The sequence below is a fragment of the Pan troglodytes genome, chromosome 1 (genome assembly GCF_028858775.2).
Source record: "Pan troglodytes isolate AG18354 chromosome 1, NHGRI_mPanTro3-v2.0_pri, whole genome shotgun sequence".
Taxonomy (NCBI): Eukaryota; Metazoa; Chordata; class Mammalia; order Primates; family Hominidae; genus Pan; species Pan troglodytes.
Window position 1 is genome coordinate 152,767,868 of NC_072398.2, and position 26,142 is coordinate 152,794,009.

The 26,142-nt window shown below is 39.5% G+C and overlaps 1 long non-coding RNA gene across 6 annotated transcripts in view; it reads right to left on the reverse strand.

Annotated features, from left to right (window-relative positions):
- The window catches only part of LOC134809006 (uncharacterized), a 70,502-nt gene extending 47,578 nt beyond the window's left edge, over positions 1–22,924 (reverse strand). For 2 of the 6 annotated variants that reach the window (XR_010153468.1, XR_010153467.1), the window contains exons 1-3: positions 21,165–22,924; positions 18,262–18,394; positions 2,843–2,956 (exon numbers count right to left, since the gene is read on the reverse strand). This is a non-coding gene — a long non-coding RNA (uncharacterized LOC134809006). The remainder of the gene's footprint in view (positions 1–2,842; positions 2,957–18,261; positions 18,395–21,164) is intronic. The other 4 variants (XR_010153470.1, XR_010153465.1, XR_010153469.1 and 1 more) reach the window with 4 other exon arrangements.
- Positions 22,925–26,142: the final 3,218 nt, after the last annotated feature.

A 26,142-nucleotide genomic window follows, 5' to 3' on the forward strand; every position in this document is an offset into this window, starting at 1 on the left:
TATTTAAAATATGCTCCATCACTAAGGTGAAGAATGTCTGCAAGGCAGGAAAACCTCTGGTCTCTGGAACCAATGAGAACAAGTCAAAGAATTGGTACAAATATACAATTGAAGCCCCTAATAGCAAGTCCAAACAGCCTCTTAGTTAAGTACATGAGCATTGCAGTCAGCAAGACCTGGATTCAGTTCCCAGTATGGCCAGTAACTCCTTGTGTGACCTTCAATTTTCTTAACAAGTCTGTGCCTCATTTTTCTTACCTGTAAGATTTAGGTACTAATAGAAAACATCATAGATTTATTGTAGGAATGAATCAAGCAAATGTAGGCAAGGTATTCAGTACAGTACACAGTAAGCCCAGTAAGTCATTATTTCTGATAAAAAGTACCCCCAGTGGGTTCCAAATAAACCAAACAGCTCTCATCTAAATAAAATCTTCAAGACTGTTAGTGAGCTGCTGGCCTGATGCCACTTTGCCGTCTTTCCAAGTACCTGGATACCTTGATAGTGTGATCTTCAAATCACGACAGAGCAAAGCAACATGAGTCCAAACAGCATTCTACCAGACAACTCCAGCCCTAGAGAAGAGTCAAGAAAAGGAGGGCAAAATCCAAAGAATAAACCATCTTCAAAGGTGGGACAGATTCACTCAATAGATATTCACAGAGCACCTGTACCAAGCGCTATGTGGTGCTGGGAATGCAGCTCAGAACAGACTCTGTTCCCTTGTGGAGCTTATACCCCAGTGCAGGGAAGCAGATAATAAACAAGTAAATTAGCAAAATATAAAATATACAATATTGTCTGATGGTGAAATGTGCTATAGAGAAATAGAAAACAAGGTTGGGGGAAAAAGAGAGCCAGGGTGAATAATAATCAAGATAAAGCAGAAAAATCTATTACAAAAGATAAGGGAGGAGGAATTGCTTTTCCCTAATCTCTGTCATCCACTCAATACAGCACTTCAGACATCAGATTTGTGGGGGTTTTCCACACATGACAAGCAAGCAATTCTATAGCAGACACCAGCTGAGTATCCTCTAATTCAATTCAATCCTGACCCTGTCCACCTATAGATAGCGTCAGATCCTACAGGTTGAAGGCTCAGTACCACAAGACAGCCCCTCACTTCAGATACCAGTGGTAAGTAGTAGATTGTCACTATGTCTGACTGACTGGGTATAAACCAGGGTTCCCACAACCCGTTCCTTGGGTGCAATTGATTTGCTAGAGTGGCTCACATAACTCAGGAAAACACTTTATTTGCCCATTTATTGTAAAGATGCACAGGGCAAGGTATGGATCAAGTGGCATACCACCCTCCAGGAACCCCCACAAGTTGATCTATTAGGAAGCTCCCCAAACCCAGTCCTTTGGGCTTTTATGGAGGCTTCATTACATAGGCATGACTGGTTAAATCATTGGCTATTGGTGATCAGTTCAACCTTTAGCCCCTCTACCATACCAGGGGGTTGAGAGTAAGGGTTGAAAGTCCCAACCCTCTAATCATGCTTTGGTCTTTCTGGGTGACCAGCCCCATCCTGAGGCTACCTAGGGGCCCCCAGCTACCTCATTAGCAAACAAAAGACACATAGAGTGGTCAGGCATAGTGGCTTACTCCTGTAATCCCAACGCTTTGGGAGGCCGAAGCAGGAGAACCGCTTGAGCTCAGAAGTTTGAGACCAGCCTAGACAACATGGTGAAACCCCATCTCTACAAAAAATACAAAAATTAGCCGGGTGTGGTGGCATATGCCTGTAGTCCCAGCTACTCTGGAGGCTAAGGTGGGAGGATTGCTTGAGCCTGGAAGGCAGTGGTTGCAGTGAGCCAAGATCGCACCCCTGCACTCCAGCCTCCGTGACAGAGCCAGATCCTGTCTCAAAAAAACAAAAACAAAACAAAAAAAAAGACACCCAGACTCAGAACTTTTTAATTTCTCTGCCTTTTCAGTCATTCTACTGGTGTTATCCAGCACTCACTGTGCCCAGAGGTCTCTGTGGAAGAAGCAACTGGAAGGACCCCGGCCCCTCCAGGAGTTTACAGGCAGACCCAGAAAGAAGGTTCAACCCTTTAGAGTGAAAGCAAGCAAAGGAATGAGCTTGCTCTGGGGTGTAACCAACAAGTGCAAGAGGGGACTAAGGGCTTCAAGTGATCCTGTTTGGAGCTAAATTTTATTTTCATTATGAAGGCCCTTTGGAAGGAGTGAGGACAGAGATATCTGCGAGTCAGTCTGTGCAGCTCCTCGCTGCTGGGATAAGTTCTGGGTGAGACTGTGCTCTGGCGGCACAAAACAAGACCCCAAAGAAGGGCCACAGTATGAGCCCCACTGGCAGCTGCTTGCCACAGGGAAGCCAGTCACAGACAAGGTTATTAAAGCCCACACCTCCACTGCTGGATCCCATTTTTAAGATTGAAAAAAGAGAAAATTAGTGCCAATTTACAGGTCAGAGCTACCGAAAACTCAAATCATAATTAAGAAAGGGAAAATTATATTTACCGGGAAAAACAAATTGCCACAGAGGGAGTGCTGGAACAAGTACTAGGAACACACAGTGCCCATTTCATTCTTTTCTCCGGTCAGTTTAAGGGTGTTTTAAAAGCAAAGAGGCAGCAGATAGAGAGGAAGCTGAGGGAACAGTGCAAACACACAGAGGAACAAAACTGGAGGGGGGGCCTCATGATCCTGAGCCAGACGTGGTCCAAATGGAATGCAGATCTGATCATGCTGCTCCTCTGTTTAAAACCCTGCAGAGGCCACCCACTCTGCTTTAAATAAAGCCCAAATTCCTTCACGTGGTCCACAAAGACAGGCAGAATCTGGTTCCTTGCCTGGCTGTATCTCACCGTTTGCCAGAAAGGGATATACTGGTTGGTTTAAGCCAGGCAGGATCCACCGCTGGAGCCAGACGTGGTATCCAGTCCATGCCAGATGCATAGCTGAGCAAAGCAGAACCCAACCTTAAAGACAAAAACTCAAGTCTGTTAAAGAAATTAAGAAATAGACACCAAGGAAGCAATCAACAAATACCCATTTTAAAGGTAAATCAACTTTCCAAAGCAGTGTTCAAGTTTCTCCACTATGTAAAAAAGTATTCCATCACTCCTGCATTGCTTAGAGAAGCTGTGATTCTTAGACTCAGACAGAACTGTGGAGATAGAGCCGAGTCTAACTCCCTCTTGTTACAGCAATTAAGGCATAGAAAAGTGAAGTAATCACCCCAGGATACATATCAGTTAGTGCCCTTGAAAAGAATAATACCCAATTGTTTTTATTTCTGAGCTAACACGCTCCTTCTAGTATGTCATTACTAAACAACCAGGACAGAATCAAACCATAGGATTCATCTATTGTTATTCTAAAACATACAGTTTATTGGCAGACAGAGTATGTTTGTTGGGTTTGTAAGGAAGGGAGTAGGTAGAAAAGAATGAAAGAATGGAAAAAAAGAGCAGTTTTAATATCATTTTAACTTTGTTTTAATTCATAAACTTTCCTTTTTGTATTTTATTTTATATGTTTATTTTAGATTCAGGAGTTAGAGCTGCAGGTTACATGCATATATTATGTAATACTGAGATTTGTGTTTCAATTGAATCTGTCACCCAAATAGTGAACATAGTACCTGATAGGTAATTTTTCAACCCTTAGCCTCCTCCCTCTCTCAGTATTTGGTTTTCTGTTCCTGTTAATTCACTTAGGATAATGGCCTCCAGTTGCATCCATGTTGCTGCAAAAGACATGATTTCATACTTTTTTATGGCTGCATAGTATTCCATGGTGTATATGGACCACATTTTCTTTATCCAATCCACCATTGATTGGGCACCTAGGTGGAGTCCATTTCTGTGCTATTGTAAATTCACAGAACTTTCTAATGCATTTACTAACACTAAAAGCAACAGCTTTTCTTACAGTTGAGAAAATGTGACATCCAGAACTTTGATAATAAGAATCCATATAGTAACAATAATTGGGCTTGTAAGTCCTGGTTCCTGGGCTGAAGACCATTTGGGGAAAAGAGAAGTTGTTGACTCTGCCCTCAGCACTGGTGTGCTTGGGATCTTCTAGGGAATCCTCATTTGGAATGGCTTTGAGGAAGCACTCTTCAGGGTACAGACAGTAAACACTCATGTTGGTCAATTTTCTTCAATCTTTTTTTTTTTTTAATTTTACTTTAAGTTCCAGGATACAAGTGCAGAATGTGTAGATTTGTTACATAGGTATACGTGTGCCACGGTGGTTTTATACACCTATCAACCCATCATCTAGATTTTAAGCCTCCACATGCATTAGCTATTTATCCTAATGCTCTCCCTCCCCTCGCCCCCGACCCCCCAACTGGCCCCAGTGTGTGTTATTCCCCTCCCTATGTCCATGTGTTCTCATTGCTGAACTCCCACTTATGAGTAAGAACATGCGGTGTTTGGTTTTCTTTTCCTGTATTAGTTTGCTGAGGATGATGGCTTCCAGCTTCATCCATGTCCCTGCAAAGGACATGATCTCATTCTTTTTTATGGCTGCGTAGTATTCCATGGTGTATATGTACCACATTTTCTTTATCCAGTCTATCATTGATGGGCATTTGGGTTGGTTCCATGTCTTTACTACTGTAAATAGTGCAGCAATAAACATACATATGCACGTGTCTTTATAGTAGAATGATTTATATTCCTTTGGGTATATACCCAGTAATGGGATTACCGGGTCAAATGGTATTTCTGATTCTAGACCCTTGAGGAATCACCACACTATCATCCTCAATGGTTGAACTAATTTACATTCCCACCATATGTTGGTCAATTTTTTAAAATCACAGAGCATAATGTCTTCATCTATGTGGTCATATATGGCAGTATTTCCTTCTTTTTTCAATGCTGAGTAATATTGTATTTATGGTTGTCACTTGGTATCTACCCCAGATTGGATCTGAGAGCCCCGAGGATGCCAAAATCCAAGGTTGTACAAGACCCTTATATAAAATGGCATAGTATTTGCATATAACCTAAATACATCTTCCAGTATACTTTAAATCATCTCTAGATTACTTTTAATAGCTAACACAAGGTAAATGCTAGGTAAATAGTTGTTATACTGTATTATTTTTTATTTGTATTATTTTTATTTTGGGGGAATTTTTTATATACTACATTTTTCATCTGTGATTGCTTGAACCTGTGGATACAGAGAGCTAGCTGTATATACCACATTTTCTTTATCCATTCATTCATTGATGGGCAGTTAGTTTGTTTCCACCTTTTAGCTGTTGTGAATAGTGCTGCAACAAATACGAGAGTGCAAATATCTCTCTGAGATCCTGATTTCAACTCTTTTGGATAAATACTCAGAAGTAGGATTGCTGAATCATATAGCAGTTCTATTAAAGGACAAATGCGGCATGATTCCACTCATATGAGGTATCTAAAATAGTCAAACTCAGAAGCAGAGAATAGAATGGTGGTTATCAGAGGTTGGGGAGAAGGGGAAATGGGGAGTTGCTAGTCAACAGGCATGAAGTTTCAGCTGTGCAGCATGAAGAAGCTCTAGAGATCCACAGTACAACATTGTGCCTATGGTTAACGGTCCTGTATTACACACTTTAAAATGTGTTCCAAGGACAGATCTCATGTTAAGTGTTCCTATCATAACTTTTTTTTTTTTTTTTTTGGTAAATCATAAAGCAACATGGGCTCTAGGGCCTGTGAACTCTCAGCCAGGTCACAAAACTGCATTTCATATTCAGGGCCGAACAGCTAGTAAGAGCCAGTTATGGGCGTGGGAAGAATGAATCAAAAATTGGCAAATCTTCCCAGTGGCCTGGCAAATCTATCCACTAGAAGTCACACCTCCTCCAGGTGAGGAGGGGCCAGTTCAAAGGCAAACAGCTCACTCAGAGGGAGTTTGTCTTAAGCCGTTATTTACTTTAGTATCTCAGCAGGAATTAGTTTAGGTGAAGTGTGGCTCGCCTTGCTGCCCTGCCCAGATTCCTCCCTCTGGCCTTCCTCTCCTGCAGGCCTTCTTTTACCCTCTGGCCCAAATTCTCTTCCTAATATAAGTTGAATTGTGTGATTCTTCTGCTTAAAACAAACACTTTGACAAATTTAAATGTTTGTAGAATAAATCCCCCCTTGTTAACACCCATTAACACCCAATAAACCCCCCCCCCTTGTTAACCCATTAACCTTTGTTTGAGGTCCAGATCCCCTACCCATAATTCATCCTGTGCTCTCATCCACCAAACCACAGAGGCTACCTCCCAGGTCACCTTCACTTTCACGCCTACCTACTCTTATTCTGGCTGTTTTCTCCACTGAGAGTCCTTCCCTGCCTTAACTGTAGAACAAAGCTTGACCAATTTTTAAGGCCCAGGTAAACATTATCCCTCCTCTCAATTTTCCTCCATAGTTTTCCTTTTCACATCCCATACCTCCCCATCCAAATATAACATTATGTTTCAGTCATTTCTTTCCTTTTGGTTTCCTACAAGGCAAGAACTGTATTTTACCCACCATTGGGTTGCAAGCCATTGTGCAGACCAGATGCCCAACTAATGTCCATTGAGTTGGATTGAATTATTTAATATCTGTCTTGCTTCAAGCCAGATTCAAATCACACCTTCTTTCAGAAGTCACCCTAAACTATCCTAACTGTAGCCTCAGCCAATGTCTTCAATCAGTCTGATTCCTCCCTCTCTTAACTCCAAATCTACAAGTGCAGCTCCAGATCCAAATCCCAGGACCCAGTATGAACTGAGTCACCCAGACCAAGTAATTCCAGCCCACATTCCAGAGCTCAGCATCAAGTCACCCTTGCCAATCTCACATTTACTTATTAACTTATTTAAAAAACATCTGAAAGCCTACTTTGCACCAGACCCTATATCAGGCACAAAAGAAATAAGGATAAGGAAGTTAAGAGCCCTGCCCTCAGGGAGCCCACAGTCTAGTTGAGGAAGGTAAGAGGTAAACAACAACTCTGTTGCAAATCCTTTATCATATCTTGTTTAATTCGCAGTCTCTCTGCTCCATTTCTTGTTCTTGGGATTCTTTTTGCCTTGATTCCTGTTTCAGAAACTCCAACTTTCTTTTCAGACAAATCTTGCAATCTCACTACCAGGACAAAAGACCTGTCTCCAGATTTTTCTTCAGTACAACCAGACTTCCTACAAACTACTCTTTATGGAGTAAGGAAAAGCCAATTTCTTCACAGGATTTTTTATTTCAGGACTCTCCAGCATGTCTCTGAAGTCTGGAATCTAATATGAATTACCCAGTGTTCTTTAACTTTAACATACATAAGATTCTCTAAAATCCTATTTAAAATGGATGTCCTCAGAGTCTATTCCCAGATATTCTAGTAATCTGTATTTATTACAAGCCTTCCAGGTGATTTTGAAGCATGTGGTCCAGGAAGTTTGCAAAACACCATCTTAAGATCCACAGGTGCACTGAGTCTTGGAAAAATCTACACTGTATCTTACCCTTCCCCACCACTACCACCATAGACTTGGACCCTAAAAACCTTCAATGGCTGGGCTAATCCTCCAAGTCTCCTGCCAAAGGAAGTGTAATTTAGACAGTGAGGACCTACTGTGCATGACTGCCTCAACTTTTGAATATTACCATTCCCAAACTCCCCACCATTGGTCACTGTCCTGGTGCTTTATCTTGACCTTTTTGCCAGTTACTTGCTAGGGCTCTGATCTATTTCCATTACCACTGAGACACCATGTTTTGCAAACTAATATCTAAAATTCTGTTATTCTTTCATCCCCCTGTCCACCGTCCCTACCTAGATAGGTTTTGTTCCTGTTCCAGCCCTTCCCAACTACCCATTCAAGTGTAAATTATCAACCGTGTCTGCTCAAATCCTCAAAAATCCCAGCCCATGGTCATATTTTATTCATCTGAAATACTACAGCACCAATACTATGTCACTCATTGACACTTGTTATACTTTGTCCTGTTACCTATATCCTATCTCTCCAGCTAGACTGTAAATTAGTATTTGTAGATTAAATAATCATAAATTCCCTAGCTGGGAGGATTAAAAAAAAAAAAAAAAAACAAGAAATTTATGATAACGGTAAAGGTCTAGAGGAACTAGTGTTGCCAGAAAGGTCAGGCTTAGAGGAGATACTAGAGTTTGTATTGAGTCCTCAGAAGAAAGGGTATTTTAACCATCATGATAATATTTCCCATTTATCGAGGGCCAATTATTGGCCAGGCTATGCCTGCTATATTACCTGTCTTTCCTCTAATACTCATAACCATCCTTTGAAGAAACTGAGGTTCAAGGAAGTCCTCATATTTCCGAAGTTGATACAGCCAAAAAATGAAAGTGCTGAGATAATAACTCAGCCCATGTTCTTACTGCATGGTCCAAAGTACCATGGTCTTTTCACTACACTACAAATCAAGGAAACAAGTATCACCAGCTCCTCAATTTTGCCAGAGCTTCCTCATCCCTAAAAAGCTCTCATGTCACTTGGAAGTTTCCAACAAGTTCAAAAATGTACAAGAAAGAAAAAGCATTTTCCTAGAATAATTAGGGAATAACATGCAGTTAGGTGTACAAAGCAAGAAGGGAAGTTTTTCTGCCCAACAACAGTGTTTATTCCTCTGCTCAACTTTGTGGTACTAAACACAAAGCAAAACAAACTCTGGACATTTTAATGTTGTTTTCTTATTGGAGAATCTGACTTCTACTTCATAGGACAGGAAAACAGACCACTGAGCAGACTGAAGCATGGGGGCTCCTTCTAATAAGACTTTATGGCTGAGCTGAGCTTCTGTAGGTTCTGTATCAGCCTAAAAGATCCCTTGGCCCCTCTCCTAATTGAAGAGGCTGCTCCCAGCATGAACACTGGATAAGCTGCCCATGGCTTGGAGCCATGCTAGGCAGAACACCCTCATGGCTTCCAGGCAGCTTCATTGGATGCCAAGAATTAATTAATTGATGCCAATGGGGTTATTATACAGGCTTGGGACTAGAGCATCATAAAGACAGGAAGCAGATGCAGCAGAGCCACAGACCTCACACTCCCTGGCACTCCAGCTGCTGTCTGGAGTATTGGTGAGTGCATTGGGTTTGGAGTCAAAAGCTCAAGTCTGGGTCTATGGGGACTTTGCATCTTGCTAACCTTTCTGAGTCTAATTCCTTATCTGTAAATGAGAAGAATAATCCCTGCACTACTCACTGAACATGGCTTAATGAGGCTCAAATGAGGTATTTGTATGTGAAAGCTCTATAAAGACTATAAATGTTCCCTTGACGGCTCCTATAGCAATCTCTGCTTCCCTAACAAGCATTTATCATATTTTACAGTTATTACTTTTTTGTCTGTCTTTATCTTCTAGGCTATACATACCATAAAGACAGAGACTAGATCAATATTTCTCACCACTGTCTCCCAGTATCTACGAGATTACTGGGCACTTGGTTGATGCTCAGTAAATATTTGCAAGATTAATGAATGGATGAATGAATGTAGTCCTCTACAATATTCATTTCTTTTGTGAAAATCTCATGTCATGGTAAGAACAAACCCCATGTCATTATCACTGTCTTAATTTATCTCAGTTACTTCCAACTTTATTTCACTTTATAACTAAAGCCATTCATCAGACACAGCTGTGGTACTCAAGAAGTATATAATCCACAGGGAATAAGTCATGTACAAATAAAAAATGAAATAGTAGCAAACAGAGTAAATGCCATTTCTAACAGATTCCTCTTTTTATTTCAACTTTTTTCAAAGACAATTTCTGGGGTAATTGCCAACATCCTAAAACTGTAAGTTTCCATATTTATAGGCCATGGACCTAGTATAACCAGGTAGACTATTTTAAATATAAATTCAATCATGTAGGAATTCCAGAGTTTTCTTTGTGGAGGAATGACTTCCTCAAAGCTCTGAGAACCAGAAGTAGACAATATGTGAGGTAATTAGACAGTATGTCGAGACCAGAAGTGTGGGGGTGGGGGGTGTTGAGGTTGCTTCTATAGATTCCAGTGAAACATTTTGTGGAAATAAAGAGTCAGACTCAAACTTAAAGGTAGGCTCTATCATTTACTAAGATTTTCATGCAATGAGAAGAATTGGAAAGCAAACACACAGCAGAAGTTCAATGCCCCAATATTTTTAGTACTTTAAAATTACAAATGTTCTTTTATCTGCTCTTAGGTGGAACAAATATGCAAACTAACCTAATAGCTTGAGCAAGCCACCAAGGGTTTCTTTCAAGGGATATTTTTCTCTGGGTCTACAGGGGAGCTAAGAACAAAGACGTCACGTAACACAGGGAAGCTTGGGAACACTTCTAGCAAGGAAGAGTTGAGTGATGTCTTTACCGCTATGGAGAAGGGTGAACAGGAGAAGGTGAAATGATGAAAACAGCAAGCTGGTTGGTCTAATAGAAAAGCCTTCTCTTTTTGATATGGTAGAAGGAATTGATCAGCTATTGAACCCTGCAGTAGTTAAGTCTGAAAGAGAGATTTTAGAATTCCTTAATCATTTCTAACACCTCATTAAAGACAACAAGCAAATATACGATGAATAAAATTTCCAGTGTATTTATTTATTATCAACAAATAATTGTGAGAATGAAGCTCAGTATTACTTATTTGCTGAAAGTTAATTTTAAGCATTTACCTGGGATAAGTGCCCATGATAGACACTTTGGGGAGTATAACAGAGCCTGAAACTTGTCCCCCAATATCTATTCTCCCCTTTTTCCGCAGCTGAGCACAAGACCACTACAAATAAAGACTGCATTTCCCAACCTCCCCTGAAGCTAGGTATGCACATGTGACTAAGTTCTATCAACAGGATATCAACAGAAGTGTCATATCAGCAACTTCCACAAACTTTCCTTTGGAGAGAGCTGGTCCATATGGTTAGCTCCCTTGTCTCTCCCTCCTTTCTTCTTCCTGAAACAAAGACGCTGCCATCTTGAAGCTAAGGACAACCACACTCTTAGGATGGAGGAGCAGTGAGATTGAAGGAGCCTGCAGCCCCAAGGACTTTTAGAGCAAGAGTCATTATCAGCCTGTCCTGCCTACCTTCCAACTTTTATATGAGAAACAACACACTTCTATCTAGGTGAAACCACTATTATTTTTGGAGGTTTTCTGTTACTGCTGAACCTAAGGTTCATTGATACAGAAAAGACACCATATTCAGAGGAAATAGGAAATAGTACTCAACTTTAAGAAATATCATAAACTTGAGAAGGATATGAGTAGTATACTTTTTACAAAGCAGAAAATTATGAGTTTCACAAGAGAGATTGAACAAAATATCATTGAAGATGGAAAAAATAAAAGGGAAACAAATCACTTCTGTTAGAAGAACATAAGAGAAGGAATCATCGTTCAGGTGATATTTGAGACAGGTCTTCAAAGAAGAATAGAATTGTGACAGATGAAAGTGAGGAGGCATTGAAATAGGAGATGAAAGGCAAGCTAGGCAGAAGGAACAGCATTACAAAGACATGGAAGTGGAAAAGCATGAATTGTGTTCTGGGAATGTTAGATGATTGAGTTTAATAGGAGCACAGGTTGTAGACAGTGATTGTTACTGACACCCAGTGGACCTATTTGTTTATCCTGCTGCATTTTATTTCATGACCTTTGTCACTAGCTGACAGTATATTATTATATTGACTTTATATTGTCTGTTTATTTTCTAGAATTACTAAAAGTTCTCAAACTTTTTGGTCATTATCAAAAATTATTAAAAGCCCCAAAGAGCTTTTGTTTATGTGAGTTATATCTATAAATACTTACTGTACCAGACAGTTAAATTGAGAAAATTTTAAATAGCTAAATATTTATTCATTTTTACAATAAATCCATTACATGTTTAACATATTGTATGGGTCAGAGTTCTCTGGAGAAACAGAACTTATAGTGTGTGGGTGTGTGGGGGTGTGTGTGTGTGTATAAGAGGTGATTTATTATGGGAATTGGCTCACGTGATTATGGAGCCCAACAAGTCCCATCTTATGCCATCTGCAAGCTGGAAAACAAGGGAAGCTGGTGGTATGATTCATTCTAAGTACACGGCCCAAGAACCAAGGGAGTGGAGGGTGTAAGTCCCAAAGTCCCAAGGCCCAGACGTCTGGAGTTCTGATGTCCAAGGGCAGGAGAAAATGGATGCCCCAGCTCCAGAAGGTAAATTTGCCTTTCCTCTGCTCTTTTGTTCTATCTGAGCCCTCAATGGATTGGATGATACCTGCCCACATTTGGTGAGGGCAGATCTTCCTTACTCAGCTCACTGATTCAAATGCCAATCACTTCCAGAAACAACCTCACAGACATGCCCAGAAATAATGCTTTACCAGCTATTTGGATATCCCTTAACCCAGTCAAACTGACACCTAACATTAACCATTACACATATATTCATGGAAAAAACTATCTTTCAAACAAAAAAAAATTACAAGAGTGGCATTGCTTTGCATTTTTGTGATGCTCCTTAATGTCTGGCTTCATAGAAGACAACTGGTTTCCTATGTCTGCTTCTATATTCAGTCTGTTTGTGATATCACATGTCAGGTAGCCTCTGGAAAACTTCACTGTACATACTTTTTTTAATGAGAAAATGACAACATCATAACAAATCATTTTGACTTGGCAGACACCTAACAGGGTCTCAGAGACCCTCAGGGTCCCCCGATTACACTTTGAGAACTGCTGAACTAGAATATAAGCTCAGTAAGGGCAGAGACTATATATCTCTTATATCCCAGCATCTAGACCAGTCTGGCACATAGTAGGCACTCAATAAGTACTCGTTAGTTAAATGTATGAACCTGAGGTTATAGTGTGAAAGATATTGAGTGCCAGGCTAGTAAGTTTGGAATTCACTTAGTAGACACTAGGCAACCAGTAGAGGTTTCTGAGCAAGTAAATGTAACAGTCTGATTAATCTGACCACACCAAGGAGGACGAGCTGGAGAGAAGAACAACTTGGATCAGAGGTGCCAATTAGGATGCTTTTGATGTAGTCCAAGTGAGTAACAGCAAGGTTCTGAAGTGGGATGAAGACTGTGCAAACTGAAAGAGGAGGACAGAAGTGAGAAATTACTGGATACACTGTATTAGCCCTCAACTAGAAATCCATTAATCTATCTAGGCTTGCCTTTAACTGTGTGATCTTGAGCAAGTCAATCAACTCCTTGTTCAATACACTTTCTTCATTAGTAAAATAAAATATTATATTAAACATGGATTGTCACTTTCTCTGCAACTACTCAAAGTAATTTGCAGATAATAGTTATATCACTAAAATATTAATTTTAAATGTCACAAAATCTTAATTTCTTATTGCTAACTTTTCCTGCATTTACTTATGCTAATATTGGTTATTAACCATGCTTTTTAAAAGTAAGATTAGAGAATCAGTATTAAACTTCAATATTAGTTGAAGTGTTTGCTTAGGAGAAAACCATGTATCATTTATTAAGGCCTTTTAACTTACTTAAATCTCAAGCAATTCCTATGATAGAGTTATTTTCCACATTTTCCGATTCGGAAATATTAAGATATGTACTCAAGACTTCATACCTTGTAGTAACAAAAACAGAATTCAAAAAGATATGTATGATTCTAAAACATATAGTCTTCCTGTAACACTACTCCAAAGAAATTGAGAAACCATTCAAATTTGGATATGTTGTTATTAATTTGGACATCTTGATTGATAAGCATAAAATGTAGCACATTTGGAATCAAACTGATTACCACCTTAATTATCTAGAAATATCACAGAAAAGCCAACTCTACAAGGTTCAACATGGCAGGACAATGGCTATATCCAGATAATTAAAATGTATAGGAAACTACGGGAAAAGGCGAAGGAAAGAGTTAAGACCTTTCAGAAACTTGAGGGAAACAGAAAACAAGCAGACAATCATTTCGTCTTATTTTCAAACCTGAGTACACCACTGAGAAAGAAACAGGCTCTGTTCTTCATCATTTCTTTGTTCATTTTTGGCTGAAGTGGATTTAGGTCCATGCTGGGAATAAATAGGATAGGCTCTGAGGTGGTTACCAAATCAGCAATGGCACAAGTAGTACTACTCATGAAAATTATTCCAACTGTCTGACTCAGACGTCAGCTCAGATTTCAACTCCCTGCAGCCATTTGGTTGAAAGGATTTCATAATTTTCAAGGAAGCATTTAAAGTTTGTATTTCATCTCAAGGAAAGTAAAGGAAATATTCGTTCTCTGCCTTGGATCGGAAATGTGCTTGATTTTGTAAAGATTGCATAGAGAGAGAACACTTACTTGTAATCTCTTTAAAATTATTTCTCTTTGCATCCCTTTTCTGCCTAACTTCACAGCAACTGTTTGAAGACCAATGCAGTCACCTTTCCTTACCTACTTCTACAGTAGTATATTCTGAAATTATAACATCAGAGCTAATTATTGTTTTATAGTATACTGAGATACATGTATAAACTCCTGATTATTACTCATCTTTTCAGTAAACTTTGCTTGAGAATCTATGATATACCAAGCATTATGTTAGGCACTAGGGATCCAAAAATGAATAAAACAGGTCCTTACCTTCAAAGTGGTTATGTTTAGTGGGGAGACAGTCAGACAAGTAAGTAGGTATGTCTTTCATTGATGAGTTCATATTAAACAAATATTTTAGCAACTACTATTTTCCAGATGTTCATATCAATGTTGGAGATACAAAGATAAAAATTTACTCCTCAACAGTAAGGTAATACTATCCAGGTAAAGCAAAGAAAAATTCAGAAGGGAAAAAAATATATAGTTTAAAAATCAGAAAGCTATGAGGGTTCTAAAATGAGCCATGTAGAAATGAGATAGACTTTTCCCAGGATAAACCTATACTTTTAGAAATTGGATGAAAGAACATGAAGAAGGTAGTCAGGAGGGCAGAAAAATGGGAAAGGAAAAAGAGAAATGCCGTGGAAGCTCTGCCTGGTGAATTAACAGCCTGAAAATGTTCCTATGTGGCTTTGAGAAAACAAGCCAACTGAGTTTAAAGTGTGCTCCTTTGAGATTTTTCCATGACTTCCATCATGGCTATAGATTAGCAGGTTGTTTATGTGACAATCAAGCCTGGATAATGAGGGTAGGGATGGAGAGAAGTACTGGTTAGTAGCTAAGTGCAAAATTGCCCTAACATAACTATTCCGGTGAAAAATACCAACTGCTTTTTGGACATATCCTTTTACCCTTTTGATTCCAACCCAACACCGTTCTCCACATTTACTAAGCTTTGGAGTTTCTATTGACTTCCAATTATTTCACTTGAGTAATATTCTTAATTAGTACAAGCACAAGTCCTTTATCGTCTCTGAAACACTGCCAAAGTTTACTCTCCCCTCAGCAAGGGAAAACTTAATTAACATTTTGTTAATTTCTAGAATTGTTTCAATTTGCCCTTCTCTGGGGTTTCCACTCGCTCTGAGAAAGGGAAAAAATGTTCATAGATAAAGAACATAGTAGATGAGGCATAAATATTTACATGGAACTAATCCAGTTCTCAAAATGATTTAGAAAACCTAGACTGTTTTCGAAACTATTGTGGCAGGTTGTTTATGAAGTATTAACCCACAAACAACAGGAGAGAGAGAGACATGAGATAGCCTTGCAATCCCTTTGTTTACCCTGTAGCTCCCACCCCCACTTTAAACTAATCCTGGCCTCTCCTGCCCCCAGAAAACCTAGACCATAGTTGAAATGCAAATTGAGGCAAAAGAAGTTAATTTTTAGCTTTTAAGCTTTCAGACATGAAGACTTGGCATAAGCAATACATTTCAAAGACTATTTAACTAGCCATGCCTTCTGTCCCTCCCCATCCCCCAGTGGGAAGAGTAAATAAAACCTTTATGAATTAGAGGAGGTAGCAAGAGTTTGGAGATAAAGCAAAAGATGAGTCCTATTCTTTGCCCACCCCACCCACAGACTTGTGGGATTAAAAGGATGTGGTTCTCCTGTAAGCCTGAGGATACGAGATGGACCTCAGTGAGAGGGCCTTCAGCCCTGCAGTTCTGTCAGCTACAGACAAGAAAGGTAGACTACAGAACAGGAGTGTAAAGAGCCCTGAGTTTCCTCCAAGTCCCTGAGTGGCACAGCACAATGTCTGAAATTCCCATGCCCCAGAGCCAAGGGAGATATAAAAGCTAGCAGAAAAACTATAACTTCAAGGGTCCAACAGTGGGGTCGGCAGACTTCTGAAACAGTCCCAAGATTCCCAGCCCCTGGTGTCAGCCTTTGAGTGTGGGTAGAACTTGTGAATGTGACAAGATTTTACAAGTATGATTAGCTTATCTTACATGGCAAAAGTGAAAGGAATTTGAAGATGTAATTAAGGTGCCTAATCAGTTGACTTTGAGTTAATAAAAAGGGAGATTATCTTGGGAGGTGTGATGTAATCAGATGCGCCCTGAGATTGAAGGTAAGAGAGATTATTCTGCTGGCCTGGAACAAGCCAAAGGTGGTATGTGAGGAAGCCTGTGAGGGCCACAGGAAAGGCTCTGAAGGCCGTCCTAAAGCTGAGAGATGTTCCCAACTGGCTCCTAGCAAGAAGACAAAAAGCCCAGTCACACAACCACAAGGGAATAAATTCTGCCAACAGCCTGAATGAGCGTAGAAGCAGATTCTTCCCCAGAGCTTCTGAGTGAGAACACAGCCTGGCTGACCCCTTGATTTCAGCCTTGTGAGACATTAAGCAGAGGGCTCAGCTCAACAGTGCCCAGAATTCCTACCCATAGAAATTGTGAAATAATATTGGGGTGTTGCTTTAAACCACTAGGTTTGCAGTCACTTACGTAGTAACAGAAAACTAATAAACACATCTAGGAATGAGAATGCAGAGATGGGGTCATGGGACTAAGCACTGGATGGGAAATGGGTAGCTTGAGTGAGACACTCAAGGCTCAGCAAGACAGCACATTCCCAGAAGACAGCAACAGAGACCAAGATGCTTTTGAAGGAGATATGGGAATCTCCCACCTATTTGAGATGGCATTTGCACCCCACCCCAAGCCAAGCTTAGCATCAACCCCAGAAGCAAGAAAATTGAAGACAGCAGTGTTAAAAATCTTAAAGTTAACTAAGTTTAAACCTGAAATATGTGAGAAAAAATGTCAAAAGTGCTTGACACTATTGCTAAGTTGTTGGATTAAGATTTCTGCCTCAGATAGAATAGGGGTTCAGGCTAGACATTTTTAGTTAGAGAGGGAAGGAGAGGTTTCATTTTTACACTGTCAAGTTTATGGTATGTGAAATCCGTCTCCACCCCAACATCTTCTAGCTGAGTCTTGCATCCACTGTCAGGGCCATACTATAGAAACACAGAGCCAAGGGTAAAAGTAATCTCTTCTCTCCAACATTGTTACCCTGAGAGCGTCCATTTAAAATTAACATCAAGAGCAGCCTCAAAAGTAGTCCCAGAGACTTCCAGGGTCAGATGGAAGAATAAAGCCAGAATACAGGCCATTGCCCAGTCAAACCGAACAAAATGAATACCAAATACATGTTAAAAACCAGGCACACTCAAAACAAGGGACACAATTCAAGTCAACATTTAAAACAATGACTAGTCAAAGAGAAATAGAAAGATTCCAGAAATCAAGCTATGTTTCCTCCCACTACACTCTCCTCCTAACCTCGCCAATCCACCAAACCCATTCTCAAGCAATACGTGGGGCAAAAGGTAAGGTGACAAAGTCCTGGGAAAATTCACTAATCTCCTCAATGAAGCAATAAGTAGATGGAAAAGGGAAGTAGCAGCCAGGAAAATACGGTAGATCCCTTGACAAGGGAATCTTCTTCACTGTAGCTCACCATTTATTTTTTCTAGCCAAGAGAAAGTAAGCAAATGCGGATTCTACCCAAAATATATAAATGACATCAAAAAAGCTATAAGAAAGATGAACAATCCAATAGAAAGAGGGGGTAAAATTCATAAACAGATGTTTCCAACAAGAAGAAATAAAACTGCAAATAAAAAATGTAAAAAAGAGGTTCAACCTCATTAGTAACCAGCAAAATGCATCAACAACACAATGAGATTTTATTTGACACCCAAGAGATTGGCAAACATTAAAAGATAGCTCAATAACCAGCATGTGTAAGGATGTGAAGGGCTGGGGGTTCTCATAAACTGCCAGTGGGAGAATAAATTATAACCCCTGGAAAGCAATTCAGCCTTGTTTTGGGTATAGGAGACAACTGATCTCGCATGTTGACATGGTGCTCTGACTCACTTACCGAATAGCCCTAAGGCTGCTAGTTTTGAGTGGGGCCAGAACTAAAGAAGTCTCTGCAGGAGGTCCAAGCTTGGAGGTGCTTCATCCTGCTACCCACTCCTCATGACCAGGAAATCCAGGGGAACTCCATGTGCCTGTGGTAAAGAAAGACATGGCAGGGAGTCTCTGGCAATCCCTAATAAAGGAATCACAGCAAACACCCCTGGGGTTCTCCTCTGCTGATAACTTCAGTTTTACCTTTTAAGAAATAGCTCCCTGCTTGCTACTGGGCATAGTTGAAATAAAATGCTTGAATGAGACTCCAGCTACCCATCATAAACCAGGTGCTATTTGATCCACAGTTTCTGTTATTTATTGTTGCATGACAAATTACCCCAAAACTTGGTGGCTTAAAACAACAAGCCAGATAACAGAGTTCTCTATGTAATAATCAGAAAGGAGTGATGTGCTGAAATGGTGACTTTTAGATCCCCTAATGGTTTTTAAATTACATTTACAGATTTTAATAATTCAACTAGTGAGTACCTGTGCTTCACCTCTCAGATAATTTCCAGATATTTACTGCCTTAAATAGTTGTGTCTATAAAATGTAAGAATGGAGAACCATAGGAATTACAGGAATAGACTGTAGTAAAAAGTAGATCAAGCATTTTCTATATAAATCCTCACTTTCCCAGAATTATGATACTGAGAACATTTTGGAATGCAGTTATTCTGAAATTCATAATGTAAACACAAGTTAGTATTCCTGCTTATTCTCAAGTGAATCTTTACTAGGAAATCAACCTGACAAACTTTGTCTGCAGAGAAAGATGCCAAATGTCTCTAGTTTCTGATAAATACCATTACTCTCTCAGCTGCATCTTTCCTCAGGCAATCACAGAGATAGGTCTCCTGAGAGTGCATTTTAAAGAAAAATAGAATTACAATAACCAGTGCTGAACTAATGACTGATCTTCCATTCCCACAGAGGAGCTATGTGTTCTCTTGTACATCAACATCTGGAGGACACATTCACACTACATCTGTGCAGCCAGACATTGCCAGGCAAGGTGAACAGAAATAAACTAATTTAATCCATCTCTTAGTCTCCCACAACCATGAAAAAAATCCTTAATGAGGAGATTCCAGTTAGGATTTAGAATACTTAACCAAGATTCAAAAATGTTCCCAAATACACTGGTGCACTATAATTTCCAGAATAAGAAGTAGTTCACTGCCATTTTTCCCATCCTGTAAAATCAATATCAACTTTTATTACCCTGTAAGTAAATATTATCCTGTTTTTCAGCTACATCCAACAGAACTTACATACAAACTATTTCAGGTCACTGGCACTGTTTAAATAATCTCTACTTCAAGTCAATGAAAGCAAGGTCAAGGTTTCGGTTTCCTATGGCCCAGGTAGCATCTCTCTGTTCTTTGAGTAATGTCTGGCCCTCCAGAGAGCATCCCATAGGTGCTATCGGAATCAATCTCATTACCTTGCTTGCTTTACTCCTTGCCCCCTTTAAGGACCAGAAACCACAGTGGCTCAGAACCCATTCTTCACCAAGTGACCCACAATTTATCTTCTTATTGTTCAACTTTTCATTTTATTCTTGGCCTAGGTGTGGCTTTCTTGAGCCGTTTCTCTCAGCCCCCTCCTAGCAATATAAAATGGCCATCTCACCTTCAAATTCTCAGATCCCTGCCGTTTCCCTGCTTCGCATAACTATGATAGCACTTACCACCCTGTGTTGTAATTACTGGACTCCTCTCTACATCATAAACTCTTTGGCACACTGTGCCGCACTTAGTAAACCCAGTGTTTAGCATAGTGCCTGACACATGGAAGTTTCCCAATCAATGTTTTTTTAATGAATAACCTGGCTTCTTGGCTATAGCCCTGGATTTTGCTTTTTAAGTCAGCTTCTAACCACGCTTTCTTCTCCTAAGATTGGGGCACACTTTTGCTTAAACACTGGCCTGGGCTTCCCGTAGCAGCCCACCCCAGCTGTAAAGTCTTCTGAAATAAGGTAGTGTGACATTCTGTTGTCCCTCCTGGCCCCAGCCAGCCTTGTATTCCATGCAGTAACCCTCTCCTTTTTCCCAAGTGAGAAATAAGTATGTGTCCTTGGACATAAAGGTAAAGGTAAAAGAACACAGAAGAATCAGTGCCGATCTATTTCTTCTATTAGAAATATAATTCTAAGAAATGCTATCTGATCTGCCAAAGACTACATACACAGTCTAGCACCTGCCAAGTGGTAGGCACTATGCTGTGTTTTATGCACATTGTCTCTCTTGGTCCTGCCAACCCTAGGAGAAAGAGATTACTGTCTCCATTTTACAGACAAAAAAAATTAAGATTCAAAATATACATAACTAAACAAATATGATATAGCTAAGTAAATAGAGGAGTTGGAATTCATACCCAGGTCTGCCTAACTCCAATGCCAATGCTGTTTCCACTATACCATTAACCATACTACATGTTCCTCAAATTAGGCTCTACCACATATACCTAACGAACACACTTGAAAGAATGAAAAACATATCTTCAAAATACAAGACAGCAAGACTAAGAAAAAGGTAAGCCTTGGAAAATGAGGGGAAAAAAATCCTTTGACCAAAGGAATTTGATGACAGTTAAGATAGACATAGCAACGCAAAATGTTGTAACTCTGGTTGAATGATGGTGTAAGTTTTTAATGAATCATAAATTCAAAATAATTAGGAACATCAGACAGCCTTCATAAATAAAAATCTCTGGAATATTTTTAAATTATGTATAATATTATTTAATCAAAGAGAATCCTACATAAAGACTATACTTTCAGGGATCATTTCTATAGTTCATTCAAGAATGCTACACAACAACCAAGAGTTAATTATAAAATTGTAACATTTTTTCCCACTTACTTTTTTCAAGCACACAAACTGTCCTGCATTCGTTTCTGTGAATATTAAATAACCCAGTCCAAAGGTGACTAGCATGCAAATAACTGTGCAACACAAAATGTTCTGCTACAATCAGATAACAGAACAAGATTAATCAGAGAAAGCATTTTGACTTCAGATAATCTTTGAATACTTACCTACAGAAAGTATTTAACTATTTTCCTTGATCAAATGACAGATAGTAACACAAACAAAATTTACATGAGGGGGAAAATTATGTTCGAGAAAGAGTCGGATTTTTAATATATAAATCTGTGCTTCTTAATCTAGCTTCGAGCTACCTATGACTTGCCTCTTCTCCCCAACTCCCCTCCCCAACCACCTGACTACCTTGATTTATTGCAAGCCACTAAAAAAAAAAAAAAGAAAAGAAAAAAGAAAAAAGTCCACTCACTCCAACATTCCAGCTGCAGTGACCTTATTTTGGTTCCTCAAATGTGCCAGTTTTTTCTCAGGTTAAACCCTTCACTCCATCTGCCTCAGTCTCCCCAGCACATCCCCTGCTCAGCTGTCTCCTCATCCAGCCGGTCCCAGCCTAAGAGTGTTACTTCTTGGAGAGGCCTTCCTTGACCACTAATGTCAAGCCCATCTCCCACACTATGCTCTCCTACTGCACCCTCTTCTTTGCCTTCAAAGCATTGGCCACTCTTTACAAAGATATATCCCATATGAGTTTATTTGCTTAACTCACTTCCACACTAGCCCCATGAGGCTAGTAAGTACCTTGCTACTTTGTTCGTCATGTTTATGCAAGATCTAGCACCATGTCTAGCAGTTAGTAGGAGCTCAAAAATATCTGCTAAATGAACCAAAATACATAATGTCCCCCCATCCTTTACCAAGTCAGTCCTCTACCACACTCAATTTTTTAATAAGAAAATCTTTAACATAGAGAAATGAAGATGTACACCACTGTTGGAAGGCTGGGGATCAAAGGTCAGGAATGCCACTTCTGGACAACTCCAAATGCAAGGATTCCAGGGACGTCTGCAACAACAAAATAGGCAAACCCCAGGAAGTCACTAGAGCTGTGTGAGAGCCACTCTACAACCCTGGGTACAATGCTACTTCTTTATTTTCTCTATTTAAACCTGCTTTTTCTCAAGGATAGAAATTTAAGAATTTTTTAAAGAGTTCTTTTAAAAATACGATCGGACTAATAAAGATATTATAAGACAGCAGAAGTTTCTAACATAAGTATGTTCAGAGCCTTGTAGAACTTCAGAGGAAGAAGTAACAGTGTCCCTTAAGAGGAACAGTATCACACTAATAAAAGAGGTGATATCTGTGCTCAACCTTGAAGTATGAATTACAACACAACAGAGAAAAGAAAAAAGACATTCCAGATAGAGGAGGCAGTACATGCAAAGACTCAGAGACATTCCCTCATATAGGGCTCCATCAGGGAAGCACAATCAGTATGACAGGTATGGAATAAGAGATTTATTGTAGAAATTAAACCTAACGGAGTTGTTGGAGAAGCTAGGAATGTAAAAGCCTGGAAGGGGAAGAATGGAGGATCAGGAAAACGTCACTGATCAGAGACAACAAAAATGGAAACTGGTGGAAAAAGCAATGGAAGGTGGTTGTCTCTGTGTCTAGTGGTTGGTCTAAAGTCGCTGTGGGTCATCAGGTGTGGAAGATTTAAAAAAAAATCAGGACACAAATCATGAGACAGCAAGGACAAACCTTAAGGTACAAGACAAAGAAGACCTTTAAAAACAAGTTGGAACATACAAAGACAAAGTGCAACCAGCATCTGTCTCTAACTAATAGTGCAGGTGCTGTGTGGAAGAAGCTGGTATTCTTCACCACAAAACACACTTATTCCTGGCCCAGGGCTCAAAGAAGTTGAAAGAGTGGCAAGAGCTGGAGGAGCTGTGGGTCCAGCAGTTGTCCCACACCTTCCAGGTGAGCCGGCTCTGGGCCTTGCATTGCCCTGCTGAGCATGATGCCTGCTGCTTTGCTTCCACCTCCCAAATCCTGCACAAATGTCTCTTGGAACCAACTCTAATGCAGAACCATACAGACGTTAATTCTGAGATTCATAGTTATAGTTCAGCTAAATTGGCATAGTATAAAACCTACATACTTGGAAGATTGTTCAGGGAAGAGCACATAGCTCCTTTTGTTGGAACGAGAGGAGTAAGTTGGGAGAAGATAGAAGAGGAGGAAAATTAACCTATAAAGAAGGTTGGTAAGATCCAAATTCTAAGATCCCTATTTGTTCCAAAAGGGTTTTAATAGTTATGGCTGAGTAGTAATAAAGCACTGTGGCAGACCAGCTAGATGCTCACGAGTCTCATCACCTCTTCTTGAAAACACGAAAAGACTGTATTTCCTGATGTATAGATTGTGAAGATTTTCTCCCACTCTGTGGGTTGTCTGTTTACTCTGCTGACCGTTCTTTTTGCTGTGCCAAAGCTCTTTAATTTAATTAGGTCCCAGCTATTTATCTTTGTTTTTATTGCATTTGCTTTTGGGTTCTTGGTCATGAAATCCTTGCCTAAGCCAATGTCTAGAAGGGTTTATCCAATGTTATCTTCTAGAATTTTTATATTTCAGGTCTTAGGTTTAAGTCCTTAATTCATCTTGAGGTAAGAGATGAGGATCCAGTTTCACTCTCCTACATGTGGCTAGCCAATTATCCCAGCACCATTTGTTGAAAAGGGTGTCCTTTCCCCACTTTATGTTTTTGTTTGCTTTGTCAAAGATCAGTTGACTGTGAGTGTTTGGGTTTATTTCTGGGTTCTCTATTCTGTGCGATTGGTCTATGTGCCTATTTTTGTACCAGTACCATGCTGCTTTGGTGACTATGGCCTTATAGTATAGTTTGAAATCAGATACCGTGATGCCTCCAGATTTGTTCTTTTTGCTTAGTCTTGCTTTGGCTATGTGGGCTCTTTTTTGGTTCCATATGAATTTTAGAATTGTTTTTTCTAATTTTGTGAAGAATGATGGTGGTATTTTGATAGGGATTGGATTGAATTTGTAGATTGCTTTTGGCAGTATGGTCATTTTCACAATATTGATTCTACCCATCCATGAGCATGGGATGTGTTTCCATTTGTTCATGTCATCTATGATTTCTTTCAGTAGTGTTTTGTAGTTTTCCTTGTAGAAGTCTTTCACCTCCTTGGTTAGGTATATTCCTAAGTATTTTATTTTTATTTTTTATTTTGCAGCTATTGTAAAAGGGGTTGAGTTCTTGATTTGATTCTCCACTTGGTCGCTGTTGGTGTATAGAAGAGCTACTGATTTGTGGCTGGGCGTGGTAGCTCATGCCTGTAATCTCAGCACTTTGGGAGGCTGAGGTGGGTGAATCACTAGGTCAGGAGTTCAAGACCAGGCTGACCAACACGGTGAAACCCCATCTCTACTTAAAAAAAATAAAATTAGCTGGGCGTGGTGGCGCATGCCTGTGATCCCAGCTACTCAGGAGGCTAAGGCAGGAGAATTGCTTGAACTTGGAAGGCAGAGGTTGTAGTGAGCTGAGAGTGCACCACTGTACTCCAGCCTGGGTGACAGGGTGAGACTCTATCTCACAAAAAAAAAAAAAAAAAAAAAGAAGAGCTACTGATTTGTGTACATTAATCTTGTGTCTGGAAACTTTGCTGAATTCTTTTATCAGTTCTAGGAGCTTTCTGGAGGAATCCTTAGGGTTTTCAAGGTAAACAATCATATCATCAGCAAACAGTGACAGTTTGACTTCCTCTTTACCCATTTGGATGGCCCATAATTCTTTCTTTTGTCTGATTGCTCTGGCTAGTACTTCCAGTACTACATTGAAGAGGAGTGGTGAGGGTGGGCATCCTTGTCTTGTTCTAATTCTCAGAAGCAATGCTTTCAACTTTTCCCCACTCGGTATTATGTTGCCTGCGGGTTTGTCATAGATGACTTTTATTACATTAAAGTATGTACCTTGTATGCTGATTTTGCTGAGAGTTTTCATCATAAAGTCATGCTGGATTTTGTCAAATGCTTTTTCTGCATCTATTGAGATGACCATGTGATTTTTGTTTTTAATTCTGTTTATGTAGTGTACCACATTTATTGACTTGTGTAAGTTAAACCATCCCTGCATCCCTGGTATGAAACCCACTTGAACACAGTGGATTATCTTTTTGATATGTTGTTGGATTTGGTTAGCAAGTATTTTAAGGATTTTAGCATCTATGTTCATCAAGGATATTGGTCTGTAACTTTCTTTTTTGGTTATGCCCTTTCCTGGTTTTGGTATTAGGGTGATGCTGGCTTCATAGAATAAATTAAGGAGGGTTCCCTCTTTCCCTATCTTGTAAAATAGTGTCAAAAGGATTGGTACCAATTCTTTTTTGAATGTCTGGTAGAATTCTGCTGTGAATCCATCTAGTCCTGGATTTTTTTTGTTGGTAACTTTTTAATTATCATTTCAATCTCACTGCTTGTTATTGGTTTGTTCAGGGTATCTGATTCTTCCTGATTTAACATAGGAGGATTGTATTTTTCCAGGAATTTATCCATCTCTTCTAGGTTTTCTAGTTTATGTGCATAAAGGTGTTCATAGTGGCCTTGATTGATCTTTTATATTTCTGTGGTGTCAGTTGTAATATCTCCTGTTTCATTTCTTAGTGAGGTTATTTGGATTTTCTCTCTTCTTTTCTTGGTTAATCTTGCCAATAGTCTATCAATTTTATTTATTTTTTTCAAAGAATCAGCTTTTTGTTTCATTTTTTGTTGTTGTTGTTTCAATTTCATTTAGTTTTGCTCTGATCTTGGTTATTTTCTATCTTCTGCTGGGTTTGGGTTTGGTTTGTTCTTGTTTCTCTAGTTCCTTGAGGTGTAACCTTAGAATGTCAGTTTGTGCCTTTTAGTCTTTTTGATGTAGGCATTTAGAGCTATGAACTTTCCTCTTAGCACTGCCTTTGCTATATCCCAGAGGTTTTGATAAGTTGTGTCA